This window comes from Euprymna scolopes, chromosome 30 (genome assembly GCF_053919585.1).
Source record: "Euprymna scolopes isolate OS-2025 chromosome 30, ASM5391958v1, whole genome shotgun sequence".
NCBI lineage: Eukaryota > Metazoa > Mollusca > Cephalopoda > Sepiida > Sepiolidae > Euprymna > Euprymna scolopes.
Genome location: NC_136511.1, coordinates 20,476,217 through 20,488,993, shown reverse-complemented (window position 1 = coordinate 20,488,993; position 12,777 = coordinate 20,476,217).

Here is a 12,777-nt window from a genome sequence, read left to right as displayed (position 1 = left end):
TCTCCATCAATAAGTAACGAGATTTCTATCATGTACACTTCTATTTTAGACATAAGTTTACTTTCACACAATAGAAAACACCTTATATGATAATTAATATATATATATATATATAACGAATCAATAAATTATATAACAAAAATACACATCCATATTTGAATTATAACAAACATATTTGTTCGAAAAAAATATGAATTGCATAATATCTTTCCAAATTTCTTAACGGCTATATGACGTTGTAAAAACCTTACTCTCTTTTACAACGGTATGCACACTCTTCTTAAATTTCCAACGAATTTTTCCGTTTTTATAATGAAACAGGGTCATTCATTTCATTAGATCAAAGATATTTTTTTTAATATTTGCACGAGTGTTTCGTTTTCTTTTTATTTCATTTATCCAGAGGCAGTCTAAATATGAAGAGATAATTTTGATGAGCTCATAACTTGTTTTTCTTTTCTCGTTTTTTATTTTCCTCTCTTTCTTTCTGTCTATCGATCTGTCTGTCTGTCTGTGTCTCTCTCTCTCTCTCTCTCTCTATATATATATATATATATATATATACAAAGAGAGAGAGAGATAGAAAGAGAGAGAGAGAGGGAGCGAGAAGGAGACAGATATATAGATAAGTAGATAGATAGATGGATAATATATCTTGTGTGCGGCGCGTTTGCTCTGTTGCTTGCAAGATACCCGGGTTTCGAATCATGAATTCGGATGTGTCTAACTGATGGGCCCAAAATAAGGGCGAAATTTGAGTCTTGGACTTCTGGTTAGTTTGCATTCAAGGCTCTTTTGAGCTGCGACGTTGGCTGGCTGGAAATAATTATATATATATATATATATATATATATATATATATATATATATATATATATATATATATATATATATATATGTATGTCGATGACTAAAATATATTTTATAAAGCTCCCCTCTTTGGTAGAGCACTCTTGTAAATTATCTTACTCGCTGCTTAATTTAGCTGAAATAATGCGAAGCTCGCGATTTGTTTACAAACAAACGTTTGAGCCCTCTACGAGTAGCGGACGAATGTTTATTTAAATAATCGTTCGGATAGGTTAATTTCGGCCACCGATTCCGTAGTCATGTGGGTAGGACTGCCGACTGTCATCACGACGGTTCTAGGTTCGATCCTCGGCTTGGGAGAGGTGTTAGTCTAGCGGCACTGATGAGTTGTGATACAACGAAACAGGTCTGTATGTCGATGACTAAAATATATTTTATAAAGCTCCCCTCTTTGGTAGAGCACTCTTGTAAATTATCTTACTCGCTGCTTAATTTAGCTGAAATAATGCGAAGCTCGCGATTTGTTTACAAACAAACGTTTGAGCCCTCTACGAGTAGCGGACGAATGTTTATTTAAATAATCGTTCGGATAGGTTAATTTCGGCCACCGATTCCGTAGTCATGTGGGTAGGACTGCCGACTGTCATCACGACGGTTCTAGGTTCGATCCTCGGCTTGGGAGAGGTGTTAGTCTAGCGGCACTGATGAGTTGTGATACAACGAAACAGGTCTGTATGTCGATGACTAAAATATATTTTATAAAGCTCCCCTCTTTGGTAGAGCACTCTTGTAAATTATCTTACTCGCTGCTTAATTTAGCTGAAATAATGCGAAGCTCGCGATTTGTTTACAAACAAACGTTTGAGCCCTCTACGAGTAGCGGACGAATGTTTATTTAAATAATCGTTCGGATAGGTTAATTTCGGCCACCGATTCCGTAGTCATGTGGGTAGGACTGCCGACTGTCATCACGACGGTTCTAGGTTCGATCCTCGGCTTGGGAGAGGTGTTAGTCTAGCGGCACTGATGAGTTGTGATACAACGAAACAGGTCTGTATGTCGATGACTAAAATATATTTTATTTTATAAAGCTCCCCTCTTTGGTAGAGCACTCTTGTAAATTATCTTACTCGCTGCTTAATTTAGCTGAAATAATGCGAAGCTCGCGATTTGTTTACAAACAAACGTTTGAGCCCTCTACGAGTAGCGGACGAATGTTTATTTAAATAATCGTTCGGATAGGTTAATTTCGGCCACCGATTCCGTAGTCATGTGGGTAGGACTGCCGACTGTCATCACGACGGTTCTAGGTTCGATCCTCGGCTTGGGAGAGGTGTTAGTCTAGCGGCACTGATGAGTTGTGATACAACGAAACAGGTCTGTATGTCGATGACTAAAATATATTTTATATTATATATATATATATACAGTTCAAAGAGTGTAGCCATCAACAATTGCGTTTTTTTAGCCTTTTATCATATTTCTATTTTAAAATATTTTTATGACACGTGTTTCGTCGTCTACGACTCATCAGAGTTGATGTATCTAGCGAGATTCGAAATAGGGTTCCAATGGTAATGAGCCTAAACCCTTACCCCTGGACCATCTCGCCAACTGTCTGGATATATCGCGATTTACTTAGATGTTGTTTTGTTTTGGTTTTAGCGATATGTTTTGAATGAGTTCAATTATTTACGAAAGTGCATTTTTACCTAAATGCGAGTTGGGAATAATTTTTCTGTTAAACAATTTGTTACCCCCACATGGGGAGCGCTATATATATTATTCAAAAAATGTAATTATCCACTAACGCGTTTCAAGCTTTGGTTCGCTTTCTTCAGATATTTTCGTGAACAGGTGCTTTTTTTTAAATGGGAGTTTGAAATGTTATTTTTACATCTGCTGATATTAAATGTGTTTTTTTTTTCAGAGTGATGTGGTCTCAGACATTCTGTCTCCAATAGTAAGTGTTGGTAGTGTCCGCTTAGAGTTAATTTTAATGAGGGGGCTTTTGGTCCATTTGTTGAAGGTTTTTATGATTTTTTTATGATTTTCTTTCCCAATGTATAGCACCCATTCACACACAATCACACACACATACATATACATACATGTACATATACATACGCACACGCATACGTACGCAGGCATATACACATATACACACGCACATACAGAGAAATATATATATGAGCATACATATATACATACTCAACTACACACTCACACACGTACTCACACACATCCACCTACTAATATATCACACACAAATTGTTTTTCCCCCAATCAAAACACGCATGCATACATGTACTTAATCATTCAAACATAAGTACACGCACACACACACAAGTAAGATGAAGAATAGGTAGGAGAACATATATACACACACATGCACACACACGTACACACGCACACACATATACAAGCACACACACATATATATATATATACATACATGTACGCACATACACGCTCACATACATCCGCATAATATGCAGAACCACACACATACATACACGCACATGCATATACATAGAGATATATGCAGGAGCTCACACATACGCGTACATCCATATACACATATACACAACTAGATAAATTAAATATACATTTTTTCTCTCGTTGGAACTACACAACCATTACTTTAAATATATATATATATATATATATATATATACACACACAAACACACACACACAAACACACACACACACACACACACACATATATATATATATATATATATATATATATATATATATATATATATATAGGTTAAAATACAGATTAGATGATCCTTGACAAAAAGGTAAAATTCGATATATAAAAAAAGGTTTTTGTGAATTATTTTTCAATGTATGTGCTGACGAACAAAATATATGTTTATCTATAACTGATCATGTTGGTTACTGTATTATATTTCCTCTGATTCTATGAGCCGTTATTGAAAATCTATGAAAATAAATCTAGTTATTCTCCATATATTCCTTGTTTCAAAGAATACATTTTCAATTTGACTATATTTCTATGTATATTTCAATACATAGATTAACTTTAATTCTCACATAAAACATTCAAACATTACCGTGTTTAATTACATGGTTAAGTGGCGGTTTTAGTCATTTAGAACTGCCTTAAAACTTCACCGCTCACTCATTTTTAGAAAAAATTTCAAACAATCATTAGTTTGTAGATCTTGATCTCAGCTATGTTGTGAAAACATTTGTTTTCAATTTTCTTTCAGTAAAACAACAGTTTACAAAATACTAAAAAGAAAAACGTAAAGAGGTGAGCGACGATTTTTTTATAACTGGCTCCATAGAAACCACGATGTTTCAGCGACAACTTTTGCTCCCAATTAACCTCTCCAGCGAAAAGAGAAGTAACAAATGAAACTGAGACAATTAAAGAATAAAAGTGAGATTATGGGAGGGATTTTATTGAAAGCAGGCGAGTGCCGTACATTTTTATTACATATGTGTATGTAATGTTTATGGGGCAACAAATAAAACTGATATTAAACAATGAGAAAGTGCATATATTCGAAGCCTGGAAAATCATGGATTACAATAGAAAAATGCGAGCATGAAAAGTACTGTAGTTAAGCTTAAAGATCGAAAAGTAAAGAACTAGTTGTTAAAACTGGAAAAGAAAAGGACAAGATATGCTACTAAATGTAATATATTTATAACTTAGAATATGGCAGCATTAAGAATTTTTTTTTTCAAAATTCAATTCCCCATTATATAATCGAGTCTTAATGCTGCAATATTTTAAATATTTAATATATATTTTTTACTAGAATAGCTTGTCCTTTTCTTTTTCCAGTTTTAACAACTAGTCCTTTACTTTTCCATGTTTAATCTTAACCATAGTACTTTTCATGCTCGCATATATATATATATATATATCCCCCACATACAGTACTGTTTCGCTGTTTCACAGCTCATCAGTGCGGCTAGACAGGCAACTACCTCAAGCCAGGATTGAAACCCGACCGTTTATACGGCAGTCAAGGCTTCTAACCATTACGCTATTGGCGGCTGCTTGAACGAGTAGTGAGTTTAACGATGTTTTAGATATCGTCCGAAATACCTCCGCTCGATTTGTTTACACAAAGAGCGTCGCTTATATGCTAATGGTAATTCGTTTTTCACTTCTCAATATGCTCAACTCAAGGTGAGGAGCACTATAGTCATCCACATACGGTACTGTTTCGCTGTTTCACAGTTCATCAGTGCGGCTAAAATTCGAGAGAGGATATATAATTATTTCCACAGCCATACAACGTCGCAGCTCACATGAATCATAAAAGCCAACAAACCGTAAGTTCAAGATAGAAGTTTCGCCCTCATTTGGGCTCATCAATTAAACACCGCCGAACTCACGATTCGAAACCCGAGACGCTTGCATGCGAAGCAAGCACTCTATCTGCTGAGCAAATATACAATAAAGTCTTAATAACTATCACAGATCAAGTAAATCACACGAAATCCGACAGTCTCGAACAAAGGATGTGGTCATCGCGACCAACTATGACCCAAGTCGATATCTCACTAGTAGGAATTTTATTCGCTAAGGATAACATCACGACAAGCTTACCATACTAGCAATAAGCAATATAAGTTTTAGAATGTGAGAAAGAATATATCTATATAATTATAAATCTCAAATGACCTTGTAACGATGTATGTAACCCACTTTCCGGTTTACGAAATCCGGTTGCGCATGCGCGCATGACCTGCGCACTAAAATATTAACGTTATTATTTCGAAATTATCATTTAATATGGGAAGAGTGGGTGTAAAATAACTAAAAGGTAATACAGAAACAAACGATGTAAAAAAAAGCAGACAGTATTAACAATGTTTTGTTTGAATAATTTAAACGCGAAAAGACAAAAAACAAAAACAAAAGAACAATTGGGACGCTGAAATATTAACGTTATTATTTCGAAATTATCATTTAGTATTGGAAGAGTGGGGTTAAAAATAATTTAAACGTAATACAAAAATGAACGATGTAAAAAACACCAGATATATCAAAATTTGAATTTAACTATAAGTATTATGGTATCTGTTCAGTGCACATTTACCTATAAGTATGGCCAACCACTTATAATTCAGTAACTGTATTTTTTTGCAAAAATAATTAATTATAATAAACAGAACGACTCAGAGAAATCTATCTATATTCTTTTTTCATTTTAATATACTTTCATAGAAATGTTTCTGTTATGTAAAAAAAATCTATTTTCTTTACGTCACAAGTGTCACGCTCATACATGAATTCCATAGCTAATATAACATATTGATCCAACGAATCGCGGGTAATCTAGTAATTATCTAAATATCAATGGAGCGGTGAAAATTTAAACATATATATATATATATATATATATATATATATATATATATATGTATATATATATATAAATAAATAAATATATATATAAATATATATATATATATATATATATATATATATATATATTGGTAGGGCCTCGAAACAGGCATGTACGTAGATTACTGTTTTAAAAATAAATAAATAAATAATATTATTTGTTTACGTCCAAAATAAAAAATGGGCAATTTCTAAAAAAAAAAAAAAAAAAAAAAAACATCCGATCTCTAGGCGGAGACGCTACCCTATATATCGTTTAAAAAAATCAACAACAAAAAATACTTGTAAACATTTTTTTAAATTTTTTTTATTTCCATACCTTGTGAGCAAGGCGCAAACGCAGACCCCACAATTTTAATGAACCACTGCTCTGCCAGATCAAATATACCCATTCTTGTGTCTCGATACATCTTCTATCATTATATGTAATCAGTTTTTTTTTAATAGTCAACCATATAGGAGACTATTCGTGACCAGACACACACACATCAACCCATTTTTAAAGTCTTGGTTTTTGTTAAAATAATATATATATATATATATATATATATATATATATATATATATATATATATATATATATATATATATATATATATTGTTTTAACAAAAACAAAGCCATCAAAAGTTGGTTGATAGCAACACATAGTGTATTTCATCGTTAGTTACAATTGTTTCAAGACTATTCGGACAAATTCTAACATTATGTCGTTTTAAAATTTTCATAAGAACAGCCTTTCCTCACACCTATTGAATAAAAACCACTTTAACAATAAAACCTCATCGAAACCATTTCCCTCATAAGGAAAACAAAACAAGCGAAAATATTTTACCTATATCTCATCCTTGCAAAGTATTTATATATATATATATATATATATATATATATACATATATACATATATACATATATATATATATGTGTGTATGTGTGTGTGCGTTTATATATATATATATATATATATATATATATATATATATAGGTCCTGGATATGACCTTAAACTATATCCAGTGGTGAGGTCCCAGTCTGCGGGCGTTGGGGAGTGTGGAGCCACCCTTTAATTGCCATTGCTCCCAGGACAACTCTAATCCGGAGTGGTAGTACCTGGTAAGGTCCCAACTATGTGTTAAATAGAAACCAACTTGAAAACGACAAATATATTCTATTAAAAATTGTTTCTTCAAATCTTTGGATTCGCATTAAATAACCTGAAATGGGTTGATATTCCGTAAAACAAAAACAACCAACCAACCAACCACCAAGCATATACATACATACATACATATATATATATATATATATATATATATATATAGTAATTTATAAAATATATATGGCGATTAAGCTACAGTGAATATTCAGCGTTTCATCCACTATAGGATTCCTTGAGGCTTATGCGCGAATTCTGTGGTTGTTTCTTGTTTTTATATATGTTGAGGATTTTTAGTAAGCCAATCAGCTTTCTAGTATCCACCGCGCCCCTTCCTATCAGCCAATGGGCATGCATTTTATCGTTTCATTGTTAGTTTTAAAGCTATTTTGTATCGCTATCCTAGAGTAAGTTTTATTTTGTGAACACAGTTGTTTGCTATTTCTCATCTACAGTTTAATAGAGTTTGGGGTTCTTTAAAGTACAGGATAGCAAATTTTTCATGGAGGCATAATTTACATGGGTCGTCTAAATGTCTGCACGTGGTAGCTTGTCTTATTATTTTCCATTCGACTACCGGCGGATGTCCGCTTTCTTTGAGTTCCCAGTATTTATTCGCTAGTGTTGTTTTTATACGGTGTTTTTTATTTTTGAATGTACTTTTGTGGTCAAAATAAGAAATGTGATATATATATATATATATATATATATATATATATATATATCACATTTCTTAGTTTCCTATTTTATATCTGGCGGCCTTGTTGAAGGGGTGAGGGTATAATTTAAGGAAGATGGTGAATTAGAATTACAACAAAAATTTATGACAAAATAAAAAAGGAAAGCAAGTTCATTTTTGTTTTAGCGATAAATGTTGGGAGCGAAAAGTCTCGCCTTTTGAACTTATAAAAGAATACACACAATGTGACTTGATTTTTTATTGTTTTATCTGCAAAGCTTTTAATATTAAAAAAAAATCTGTCTCAAGTAATTTTCTTATTTTCACGCCGAATCTGCAATATTTACTTCCGCTTGTTAAATCATCGATCTGTCAAAGGTCGCCACAATTTTGCTCATTCGTTTATTTTTATATATTTTCTTCCGCTTTTCTTCTACCCCACGTCGCGTTTTAACTGAGTTCGCAGGTTTAAGTATTTGGACAACCGACAAGCGGGCAAAGTAGCCCGTATCACATACGGGTTGAAATTTGTTTTAAGGAGAAGTGGCTTTCGAGAGACACTTCAGGCGTAAAACCCCTTACTTTATTAGACTTTATTTGCCGACGATAAAAGATCAGACGGTTTCATACATCAAAGTGGCGGGGGATAAAAATAAAGGCTTACCGATTTTAGAACAGTGCGGCTTTGTTGTAGAAGAGAAAAGATGTGTTTTTAAATGGGTAAGCTAAAGCAAGCATTTAATACTAGACATTATACTTGTCGGACGACGGGTGCCAATTTTAGAAAGAAAAGTAGAAAGGTGACCTTGTGTTACATAGTTGTGACCCTACGCCACAAAGTATTAGTTAAGTTTACTAGTATGGATTCGGACAAAAGTCACTCTTAGGGAATTGCAAGCTTTCCCAGATTATTAAGGCCCGATCGTTTTCAAGTTTGCGTATTGGCGCATGTTAGAATATCAGCAGCAACCAGAGAACAGTTGGCTAGCAAAGTTGTTGGCAGAAGCAGCAGTTAATACACACATGCAAATTACCACACTGGCATCAAAATGCGCAGTTATTGTCTGTATTGATATACAACGGTCCTTATCTATGAAATTCTTTATTTGTCAAATCAACTCTGGTGTTCTGACTTCTTTACTCCTCCAAAACGTCTCATTATCATTCACAGTCTTTGAATCCATTAAGTCACTCAAAATCTTAGGGTCGATTCATGCAAGATAGTCTAAAAAAAAGCAATCTAAATCATTGCATTCGTTTCTGTGGCATTTTTTTTTTCAAATTACAACGGAATTTTATTGCATATCGTTCTTCTAAAATGTCTTTACGTCCAGATTGTATTTTTAAAAAATTCCACTAACTGTGAAAATCAGGCTTTAGTTGGGTGTATTCGAATTCCTGTTGTAATTGTTAATTTAGGCCTGAAATCAAAAGATTTGTCGGTCATTGCGTTATAACAGTAATATAATGAATTTTCCAGAGGCTACAGCAATTATAAATGCCTGGACAAAAAAGTCTGGAAATTTCCTTAAGGCACCTCGTATTTAATTTACTCTCCCTTTCCTCTACGTCTATCATCTCCAATAAAACTTTGAAGAAACTCAGCGAACGTCTTCTTTTATCTTTCATGCATACGAGGATTTATTTGTTCAAGTTTAAAAGACAATGCAATCGACAACCACAAACCAAACGGATACTCATGAACGGAAGCGAAAGACTGCAACGGAAAGATACGGCAAAGTCACTCAGTGACATAACGAAAAGAAAAAAAAAGGCACTCTTCATTTTGTCTATTTTTTGCTTTATCAAGGCCCGAACGCCAATCGAGGATAAGGGGTAATGCGTGTAAGGCCGTAGTATAGTAATCGTTATGGTGTAAATTAGGTAGAATTTGATTATTTATGACGACGACTCAACAAAAACTTGTTTACATTCGATTTGAAGGCTACCATGTATTATTCAACCGGGAAGCAGGCCAGGAGAACAGCGTTCCACAGGTGGACAGTTCTGGGAATTAAGCTTTGTTCATAAAATCTGGGTTTAGATTTGAGCACAGTTAGAAAATGGGGGAAAATGTATATAGTGATTGTAGCTAGTCGAGTGTTTTTATATGTGAAAGTTTTGTAAGGGGGAACAATAAAGTAGAGTTCAGTCGAGCACTTACCATGAAAATAACGATAGACATGGACAGTTTTTAACGGACGTTTAAGTTTGCTGCTAAATGTTTTTACAAAAGAAAAATATTGAATTAAACGCGAAAAGCGCATAAGAGAAGAGAGTGTAGAAAGCTCGTATAAAAATGTCTCATTCATAAAAAGTTACACTTCGGTTTACTTTCGGCAGCTTTGAAACTCTTGGTTCTTTTATTTAAACCTTTACACTTAAATATCATGAGCAATGTCTCTGACAAAGGGGTAAGTTTTACTGTTTTCTGGATCAGACTATTTATCTAACACTTATCGTCAGCTTGTTTTTGACCTTGAAGTAGTATTTCTTTAGCTCCTTATATCAAGTGACTTCATGTCTTGTCTGGAGTGATTTTCACTAATAAAAAAAGGAAAAAAACAAATAAGCTGTGTATGTCGAACCCTGGAATATTTAAGTCGAACTCGGGAATCGGTTCGGAATCCCTTCCTCTTCTTATATCGACTATAGAGATTTTTTTATCCTGTTCCCCTAAAGTCAACAGGGATTAGACCATTCTTGTAATAATCTGGTTACTGTTGCTTTTACGATGGGAATTTAGTTTTGTGCAGTTCTAGAAGGTTCAGTTTCCACGCTTTATCTTGTCTCTTTGAGAATGTGTTAGTTTAATGCTAATCATTTGAGACGCCCTTAACAGAGAATTGGCGACGGGGCTGTCAAGGCACTTTTCACAATTGAATATATTTCTTCTCTGGGGCGCTGACTTTTCAGTCTCACTTTCCGACCATGATGTCTAAGTTCTTGCGGTGAGAGAACTAAAATTTCTTTATATACGTTCATCCTAATAACTGGAAAACTATGCTGCGACGAAAGCCCGGATGAAATGCTAAAAGCTAAAGGAACATAATGAAAAACAAACAAACAAACAAAATAAACGCCTAGTTAGTCAGTTATTTATTAGTTATTTATTTTCACTTTCTATGTGTGTGTTTTTTTTTTACATTTTCACTCCAAACAAAGCACAATGAGCTTTTATCGGCGACATAAGTTGCAGGGATACTATGTAGGGAGTTGAGCAGCAAGATATCTGTTCACATAACACTTGAACTCTTGCATATCATTACAGGTGGGGAAAAAGAAACTGGAAGGGGATTCCAGAGTTTATCAGTTCTGGGGGAGAAACTATAAGAAGTACAATGCTTTCTTACATCTCGGGATGTCTACTGTGTAGGGGCGGGACTTCGCTGCTTGACGGGGGTATTCATGTTTTTGTTTTCGTAAAAATGGTCACGGATGAGGACTAATACAGAAGAAAAAGGTGGGGGAAGGAAGAGAGAGTGAGCGAAAAAGTGAGATAGAGATAGGGGGAGAATCAGGCGTAGCAGCGTAGAAATAGAGAGAAATTTAACAAAAAAATGGGAGAGAAACAAATTTTACGCATTTTTTATTTTTATTGATTTGTTTATTTACTGATGTCCCGGGCAACGCCGTTAAGGGCATCTAGAAAAATAAAACAGACAAAAAAAAGGCTTAAGTGCTTTAGTGAGAAGGATTTTAATATCAAAGGCGTGTTAGTCGAAATGGTGGTCTTAATCCAGTGAGAAAGGTGTGTTTACGAAAGCTGTTCGACGTAAACAGCGCCGGTAAGAAAGATGGCAAAAAAAAAGAAATAGACGAAGAGGAAAGGGGAGGATTTTATGTGTCGGATGATAGCACAAGGATAATGAGGGCCCTCTTAAATCCAACACCTTAAACGAAAAGGTGACGCCCCTTTTTGACCCCTCTATTGTTAACCCTTAAATGAATCCATCACGCTTTTCAATTCGCATATGATGAAATAAACATAGCATTATTATTTGTTCCTGTGACAAATATTTAGATTATAGTAAGCGCATATTTCATTTGCATAGTTAATAAACTACCATATAAAACATATTGCTTGTCACACACCCACATACACTCACATACACACACATACACATACACACACACATACACACATATATATATATATATATATATATGATGACTTGCTGCCAAAACATACAAATATATATATATATATATATATATATATATATATATATATATATATATATATATATATATATATATATATATATGAAATAAAATGGAGGTGGAAGGACCTGGACACTCAACGTTTCGCCCGATTTATGCGGGCTTCTTCAAGAGGGATGGTCATTCCCTCTCGAAGAAGCCCGCAATGGAATGACCATCCCTCTTGAAGAAGCCGGCATAAATCGGGCGAAACGTTGAGTATCCAGGTCCTTCCACCTCCATTTTATTTCATATTGTCGGATTTAATCCAGCTCAATAATCATATATGTATATATATATATATATATATATATATATATATATATATATATATATATATATAGCGTGACCCCCAAAAAAACAGAGGACATTCAATTGTTTTTCTGAGCATTTTACAGTCAAAGGAGAAAGAAAGGCAAAATACCCTAGTATGTTTTTAATTAATAAACTAGTTATGATCAAAGTTTCATTTCATTCGGACAAAACACTAAGAAACGGTGCCTAATTATAATTGGGCCCGTTTTTTTGTG